Below are 7,691 nucleotides of genomic sequence, written 5' to 3'. Positions count from 1 at the left end.
GTGTTCGTCTCTTTCTCTCTTCTTCTTCTTCCATGTCTTCTTTTTGCTTTTTTTATCTTGTTTTCTTCCTTTTGCAATTCCTCATTCTATTTCTTCCATCGTCTTGAAATGCCTTCTCTTCTTTCCTCGTTTTCGTCTCTCCTCTTCTTCTTTTTCCTTTTTCTTCTTTCTCTTCTTTTTTATCGTTTTTTCCCATTCGCTCTCATCTCCTCATTCTCTTCGTCTGTCTTCTATTTCTTCTTTTATTGTCGCTTCTCAATCAATTATTTTTGTCCTTGCTTTTGAAATGCCTTAATTCTCTTCTTTCCTTCGTATTCCCCTCTCTTCTTTTCTTCCTAATTTTCTTTATCCCCTTTTTTATCTTATTTTCCCTGCTCTTGAAACTCCACATTCTCTTCCTCTGTCCTCCATTTCTTCTTCTATTAATACTCTCAAGTCTTCTTCCATTATCTTCTTTCTCTTCCTTTTTTTTTAATTTCTTCTTGGTCTTAAACTTCTCATTCTCTTTCGTCTGTCTTATATTTCTTCTATTAACACTTTCAAAATCTCCTTCCTAATCTTCTCTTAACTTCTTTTATAATTTTTCTTTCTTTTTACAATACCTTATTCCCTTCGTCTCTCCTCTGCATTATAGTTTCAATTATTTCAAAACTTTTATTGCTATTTTTCTTATCATTTGTTTTCGTCATCCGCATCGTTTTTATTGTTTTTCCTTTTGTGCTTTTCTGAGTTTTGAGGAAAAGGAAAACAGACAGAGCGAGAGCGAGAGAGAGAGATAGAGAGAGAGAGAGAGAGAGAGAGAGAGAGAGAGAGAGAGAGAGAGAGAGAGAGAGAGAGAGAGAGAGAGAGAGAGAGAGAGAGAGAGAGAGAGAGAATAGACCCTCAAGACCCTAATTACACACTACGTTGACCTAAAAATTAATGTATGGCCTCATAACCAACCTTCCCTCTTCTTAGCATCCTTCTTTCTCTTCTTCCCCTTCACTTTCCTTTCCGCTCCTCTTTTCACGCTTCACCGACCTCATTCCCTCACCCAAGTCTTGCCCCTTCAATCCCCCTATTCTACCCCCTCATCCACCTCCCTCCTTCCTCCCCCTCCTCTCTCATCCAAGTCTTCCACCCTTCATCCTCCTCCCTCCTTCCTCCCCCTCCTCTCTCACCCAAGTCTTCCCCCTTCAACCCCTTCATCCTCCTCCCTCCTTCCTCCCCTCCCTCTCTCACCCAAGTCTTCCCTCTTCAACCCCTTCATCCTCTTCCCTCCTTCCTCCCCCTTCTCTCTCACCCAAGTCTTCCCTCTTCAACCCCTTCATCCTCCTCCCTCCTTCCCCCCCCTCCTCTCTCACCCAAGTCTTCCCCCCCTCAAATCCTCCATCCTCCTCCCTCCTTCCTCCCCTTCCTCTCTCACCCAAGTCATGCCCCTTCATCTCCCCCCCCCCCGCCCCCCACTACCCCTGCATCGTCTTTCTCCTCCTCCTCCCCTTCCCTCGGCCACCTATCACACGGCTTTACGCGGATAACAAGCTCGCCCACGTAACGAAGCTTGTAACTGCGCTGTTCTACCTTGAGGTGCTCCGGCGTATATGGTGCGTCCGGAAAATAAACAAATATATAAAATAAGATAAGTAAATCAACAAATGATATAAGTAAACAAGTAGAAAACAAAACAAAATAAAATAAATAAATAAATAAATATACATAGAAATACGTAAATAAAAAGGAAACAAATGAAAAGATAAAAAAGTAATTCCTAAGTCTTATACTTCCTCCTCTTTCTCCTTAATAGTCTTTCTCCTTTACTTTTCTCCTCCTCCCTCTTTCATTGTCTTTCCTCTCCACCGCCTTTATCCCTTTCCCCCACTTAACTATCCATTTTTTTTCCTTCTTCCTTCTACTTCTCGTGTTCCCATTCTTTTTCTAGTGGTAAGAAAAGATCTGTACAAAATTTAATGAAGTTCCTAAATGGGAAACGCCATTAAAAGTTGATTGGTTTTGTTTTACACATTAAATAGTATAGTTTTCGGTTATTCCCGCTACGAAAATGATTTGCTTGTTAAGAGATATCTAGAAACGTTAGTAACCGGAGAAAAAAAAATGCCCTTAAATTGTATCTGGCACTAGTTAGGCCTCACCTTGATTATGGCGTATAATTACTATCATTATTATTATTCCTCCTTCTGTTCCTCCTGTTCTTCCTTCTCCTCCTCCTCCTCCTCCTCCTTCTCCTCGTAATCGTCCACCTACTCCTGCTTTTCCTATACTTCTTCCTCCTTCTACTCCTCTTGATCCTCCGGTTCTATCTCCTCCTCCTCCTCCTTCTCCTCTTCTTCTTTTTCTTCTTTCTCCTCCTCCTCCTCCTCTTACGCATACTTCTCTAACTCTCCCTCTTCAAATAGGTGGCCGATACTTCCTCTCGCTCTCTATGCACTGACAAGCCTCCCCACCTCATCCCTCCCCATCCCACCCAGCAAAGAACTTCCTAACAATCCCCCGAAGAAAAGGGGGAGAAAGAGCCGCGAGGGACTAAACTAACCGGGTACAAATCCCCGGGTCCAGGAAGGTGGGTTTTGGCGGCAGGGAACACACGAGAGAGAGACAGACGAGTGTTAAGGGTGATGGGAAACTCGATGTGAAGAGATGATAATTGCTATACTGATGAGACGTCCAGCCATGCGTCCGAGGGTATACAAGGTGAGGGAGAGGCGAAGGTAGAGGGAGATGACAGGTAGGGCAGAGAAAAGTGCATGAGAAATAGAGAAATGACGGGCATAGGTGAAGTTGGGATTATACAATGGAGGTAGATGCTGAAGGTAGAGGTGGAGATAGATAGATAGATAGAGAGAGAGAGAGATGACTGGTAGGATAGGAAAGAAGAAGAAAAGTGCATGAGAAATAGAGAAATGACGGGTATAGGTGAAGTTGGGATTATACAATGGAGGGAGAGGCGGAAAAAGACAAAGATACAAATAGACAGATAAAAAGATGACAAATAGGAGAGAAGAAAAATAGCTAGGGTAGAAGAGAGAAATGAGAGAGAAGGAGGAGGAGGGAGGAAAGAGTAGGTAAGAGAGAGAAGAAAAACGATATAGCTGCGCGTGGGAATGTAAGATAAGGAGAGAGAAGTGTGAAGAGAGAGAGGAGAGAGAAGTAAGAGGGAGGAGAGAGAGTGGGTAGAAGGAAGAAAAAAAGAAAGAGTGCTTATCAACCGAACGCCTGAGAGACAAGAGAGGAGAAAGAGGAGGAGGAAAACCGATATTCACAGTGACAAGGGAAAAAAATAAAACAGGGGAAGAAGGAAATGATGGACAGAAAGACGCGATGCAATGACGAGGAGGACCAAAGGATAAAAGAGGGAGGAAGGAGAGTGGCATGAGGAAATGGAGAAACGAAAAAAACATGAGGAAAAATAAGATAAGAAGGAAAAATAGAGGGATGAAAGGTACGAGGAGATAAAGGAAAAATAAAAACAAGAGGAAAAACATACAAGAAGGAAAAATAGAGGAGGATGAGGATATGAAGGAACAAAAAGAGGGAAAAAAACAAGATATGTGGGGAAAAAAGAAGGATGAAAGATAAACCGCTTGCGGGAAACTTGAACGAAAAGAGGAACGCAGAAAAGAGAACCTGAAGATGAGTAGAGTTAGTAAAAGACGAGTAAGGGAATGGAAATGTGGTCGAAGATATTATTAAAGGATATTATTACGGGGTGACGGTTATTTAATGTCCAATGGATGGTCTAAAAGTTTTCTGAAATGTTGAAACCCTCAAAGCCTCTGTTTAAGACGTGGATATGAAAGGACAACACAGTGAAAGGTCAGCATTATGGAAGAACAACACTATCTTACTCACTGTTCACGGTTTAGGATAGAGAGAGACAGAGAGAGAGAGGGAGGAAGGGTGAAATTTGGATGTAAGTATAAGGTAGAGGGAACACGGTTTTAATTATATATTCTATCCAGGTAATCTACTTTCCCATCCTATTTTCTTTTCTCCTCCTTACCATCATCATCATCATCACCATCATGCCACCACCATCATCAAATTTTGGTTTACTGTAACAACTTCCAACACTCATTTCACCTTCTGCTCGTCCGTCTCAGATTTTTCAGCAGCCGCCACTTATGAACAGTTTGTTACCTGTGTAGCGCAATACGTGTGCCTGTGTTGTGTTTTCATTGGTGAGAGAGAGAGGGGGGAGGGGGGAGGGGGGGCCTGGCGTAGATACAGAGGAGACCAGTCGCTGTTTTCTTAAAGGTGTGTGTGAGTGTGTGTGTGGTGGGGGGATTGTGTGGGGAGGGAGGGGTCAAGGAAAGCGAGGTAGCTTGTACTGTGCAATTAAAAGAAAAGGAGTCGTCCTGATGATGTTTGGTTAATATTAAAGTTGCATGTGTTATAGTTGGTGGTGTAAGTGATGTTGTTGCCACTGTTTCTATTTTTGTAAGTGTAGCTATCGTTACATATGGTGGTGTTGATGTACTACAACAATGATAACTACTATTACTTCAATAACACGGTAGTAGTATTTTTTTTATACTACTACTACTACCACATAGCAACACCTACCACCACCACCACCACCACCACCAAAATCACCCCCTACCACCACCACTCTCCCCAACGAAGCCCTTATACGCCGGCACCTCAACCTTCATGCAACCTTCCACTCGGGGGCCACCAGCTGTGTTTCCTCATCCCTTTGTGGCTCAAAAGGAAAATATTGGCGGTGGTTCGGCAGAGCTCCACAAAGGGCGACGCGCGGGCTCTCAGACGGCATTATAACGCACTCATTTTCCATAAACGCAAAAGAGCTCGTGAAATTCCCATTAGGCGCCATGCATCACCGGGTAAGGACGTAATCTCCGGCAGTATTTCGCTCATATATTCATCGTCAGAAGGTCGGTATCCAGCCGTTCCCAGCCGCCTCCTCTTCATACTCAGCCGTTGTCAGTGCCTTCCTCCCTTCTTGCTTCTCTTTCCTTCTCTCTCTCTCTCTCTCCCTCTTCCCTCCCTTCCTTCCTTCCTTCTTGCCTGCCTTTCTCCCTTCCTTCTACCGCCACCAGCCTCGAGGGACTTTGCCGTTAGCTCAAAGTCGTTTCCAAAGTTTATTAATTCTTTTTTTAAGCATCTTGTCGGTCTCGTCGGGCTTCACTTCGCTGCCTCCTTCTTGCTTGCTCCTCGGCGTCAGGCAAGGTGCTCGGGTCTTTTTCTTTGTCATACTTTACCCTCAAACACACACACACACACACACACACACACACACACACACACACAGAAGCAGGTATAGACTCCGACCGAAACAAAGATGGCAGAGATAAAAATTTCCCGGTAAGGAGAGGAGTTGTGTCCTAATGAAGGTAATAAATGAAAAGACGCGTGACAGGGGAGCGGAGACCATTCATCACACAGGTAGCCAGGGCAGGTGAGATGGGAGGAAGGTGAGCTCCCTGCCCATCTACTCCCCCCTTCTCTCTCTCTCTTTCCTTCTCTTCTCGTCTCTTTTCCTTTCATTTTCTTTCCTTTCCTTTCCTTTCCTCTGTTTCGTTTTGTTTTCTCTTCTCTTCTCTTCTTTTCTTTTCTTTTCTTTTCTTTTGTTCTGTTCTGTTCTGTTCTGTTCTCTCTCTCTCTCTCTCTCTCTCTCTCTCTCTCTCTCTCTCTCTCTCTCTCTCTCTCTCTCTCTCTCTCTCTTATCTATAAATGTAATGTTTTTCACGGTGTAATACATGAACTTTTTTTTTTTTCATATCTAACATTTTTATCCTTTTTCCCCCGCTTGTCAGGATCATGTGCGTCGGCCTGCAACACGCGGCACATTTTTTTTACAGGTATTCATGACACGTGAACGCAATTAACAAAAAACAAACAAACGTATTTCATGTCTCAGTTGAGGCCATTGGTGATTTGCAGGTATAGGTGGACGAGGAGGACAGGTGGTGGTGTCAGGGAACGCATCCACATAAATCTAACAATATCCTAAACTTTATGACACCTGTTTTTCCACTTGTTCACTTTTTTGTGTGGTGATGGGCGACAAGATACATGACAAGATACATATTCATACATTATTTTTTCCTGGTTATCGCCACCTCCATGCACAAATCATTTCCCTCATGCTGACACCGACGGGGAAACACAATGAGGCAATGAACGGCGGCAGTAAAAGACGTAAGGAGATTCAAAAGTGAGAGAAAAAGGAAGCGTGGTAATGAGAGAGAGAGAGAGAGAGAGAGAGAGAGAGAGAGAGAGAGAGAGAGAGAGAGAGAGAGAGAGAGAGAGAGAGAGAGAGAGAGAGAGAGAGAGAGAGAGAGAGAGAGAGAGAGAGAGAGAGAGAGAGAGAGAGAGAGAGAGAGAGAGAGAGAGAGAGAGAGAGAGAGAGAGAGAGAGAGAGAGAGAGAGAGAGAGTCGAAGAGAAGAGGCTGGAAAACGAGCGAGAGAAAAAAAAATCAGTGATGGGGGGGACGAGATAAAGGAAGGAGATTGGCAAAAGTTTGAAGCAGAAGATAGTGAGAGGAAACGACCGAGTAAAAACTGGATGACAGGAGGAGGAGGAGGAGGGAAAGAGAGCAAGAGGAGAAAAAAGGGTTAGAGGAGGAGGATGGGAAGGGAAGGGAGGAGGCAAGGGAGGTGAGAGTGGATATAAAACGACCCAAAAAGACACATGCAGGTAAGAAGTGCAAGGAGTGAGGTAATGGTGATGGCAGGTGAGGGAAGGCGAGGAAAAAGTGAAAAAGGCTAAAAAGGAAAAGAAAGTTAATATATGACTAGGAGGTATGAAGAGGGCAACGAGCGATGAAGAGTAGACCACGAGAGGGAGGATAGAAAAAAAAAAAGAAGAGGGGACTGAGAGGAAAAAGAGAGGGGGAATTGAATAAAAAGATGGTGAGCAATAAGAAGTAGGAGACGAGAGGGAAGATTATGAAGAAAAAAAAAAGGAGGAGGAAAATAAGAAGTGAAGGAGATAGACGACTGATAGGGGTAAGAAATAGGGAGGGAAAACGGAACTTAGAGGGAAAAGGCAGGGAAATGTGGATACAAATTGGGTAAGCATTGAAAAGTAGGAGACGAGAAGGAAGATGAAAATAGGGGAAGGGGGGAGTGAGAGGAGAAAGAGAGAGGGAAAACTGAAAAGGGTAAAAGTGAGAGAGAAGAGGGAACTGAGAAAGTTAAAAATAAGAGGAGTAATAAAAAGTAGAAGTCGAGAGGGAAAGAGAAAAGAAAAAGGGGGAAAGTTTGGAAAGTTTCGTTTAGTCGGCGCAACATCTGTGATCATATGCCGGAGAGAGACAGAAGGGGAAGGAATTATAGAAGGAAACAGATCCCAGGAGACGGGACACAACCCCCGATTAATACCTGGTACCCATTCACTGCTGGGTGGACAGGGGCGTAGGGTATCGGAAAAGCCGCCCAAATTTTTCCACTCCCCCCGGGAATGGAACCCGGGCTCTCTCGGTTGTGAGCTGAGTGTGCTAACCACTGCACCACGAGAAAAAGAGGGGAAGAAGAGGGGACTGAGAGAGGGAAGCGAGAGAGAAAGAGGACTAAGAAAAGTAAAAACAAAATAAAGTGAGAAGAGAAAGTAAGAGGATAGTAAGAGAGGAAGATAGATAAAAACAAGGAACGAGAGAACTAAGGAAAGAAAGGACTGAGAGGAGATAAAAGAAGGAAAAAATAAAGTCATGGGCTGTGGTTTAAGGGGA

The sequence above is a fragment of the Eriocheir sinensis genome, chromosome 10, assembly GCF_024679095.1.
Source record: "Eriocheir sinensis breed Jianghai 21 chromosome 10, ASM2467909v1, whole genome shotgun sequence".
Classification (NCBI taxonomy): domain Eukaryota; kingdom Metazoa; phylum Arthropoda; class Malacostraca; order Decapoda; family Varunidae; genus Eriocheir; species Eriocheir sinensis.
This window is presented reverse-complemented; position numbering follows the sequence as displayed.